Here is a 1,410-nt window from a genome sequence, read left to right on the forward strand (position 1 = left end):
ATTCTGAGCGCTCGCTGGGCAGTCAGCGCCGGTGCTGTCCTCCTCCTCCGTCCACCCCGTATCGGATGCATTCTGAGCGCTCGCTGGGCAGTCAGTGCAGGGCGGAACAGCAGTCACGTGTCGCTTCCTAAGACATACAGTCATGGGCCCCTTAACAAGGACGCAGTCCAAGTCTGAGAAATGGTGATTAGGTGGCTCCTGGCGTGAACATCACAGAGTGCCCTCACACCAGCCTAGACGGTGTACTTCCTGCACCCCTAGGCTGGGTGGCATAGCCCGTCACTCCAAGTGACGTCTGTGCTATAACAGTACCACGGCTATGACATCACCAGGCCATAGGGGTTTTTCAGCTCCGTCATGATCATGGACCACTGTCTTGCATGTGTCCCTCCTTGCCTGGAAGGTCGCTGTGCAGTGCATGATGGCACTCCCATGTCAGGGGGTGCCCGCTGGACCATCTCGTGCCATTGCCCACTGTCTGCCATCCTGTTACTGCTTTTCCACCTTTTCCTCCTCTGTGCATGTTACCCCAAACTCTGCAGGGACTACCGCTCGCCCAACATGCATTCTGGAACCTTCTGCGATCCTGTCCCACTGCCCCTGAGCAGAAGCGGCAAGCAAGGGTTACCGCAGCCCAGGCGCTGCCTCTGTCTTGGCCCTCTGTCCAGGTCGACAAGCATCTTCCCCTCCCCAGGGTGGAGCTTCTGTCTCCCCAGCTGAGAGCCTTTGTCTTGGTTCAGGTTGCTATAACACAATACCATGCGCTGGGTGGCTGAAACAATGAACACTAATTTCTCACCGTTTTGCAGGCTGGAAGTCTAGATCGGATGCAGCACAGTGGAGTTCTCGGTACGGATCCTCTTCCTGATTTATGCCCAGCTGCCGTCTCACTGTGTCCTCACGAGAGAGGGAGAGGAACCAGCTCTCAGTCTCAGTTCTGTCTCACCGTGAATCTGAGAGTGCGCTGAGGCCAGGAATCTTTGTCCCCAGGCACAGCTACTCCAGAGGCCGAGGTGGGAGGATTGCTTAAGTCCAGGAGGTTGATGCTGCACTGAGCTGTGATTGCATGACTGCACTCCAGCCTGGGAGACAGAGCAAGAACCTGTCTCAAAAGAAAAGAAAGAAAGAGAAAAAAGAAACGCAAGTTTTCATGCCCAATGTGGTAGCATAAGGGGGCATGGGAGACCTGACGAGAGGGTGTGGCAGAGAGAGGAGACGGCGGCAGCGGAACTGTCTGGGGTTGTCAGTGGGCATGGGGGTTGAACAGCAGGGATGCGCTGGCACCATTTCTGAGGGAGGGCACATTTGGGAGAAGCTGCTTGAGGAATGGGAGGCCATGAGTTCGGGCATGGAGCTGGAGCTTCAGGGCCTGGAGAATTTTTTTTTTTTTTTTTTTTTTTTTTTTTTTTT

This window comes from Colobus angolensis, unplaced genomic scaffold (genome assembly GCF_000951035.1).
Source record: "Colobus angolensis palliatus isolate OR3802 unplaced genomic scaffold, Cang.pa_1.0 Scaffold325, whole genome shotgun sequence".
Classification (NCBI taxonomy): domain Eukaryota; kingdom Metazoa; phylum Chordata; class Mammalia; order Primates; family Cercopithecidae; genus Colobus; species Colobus angolensis.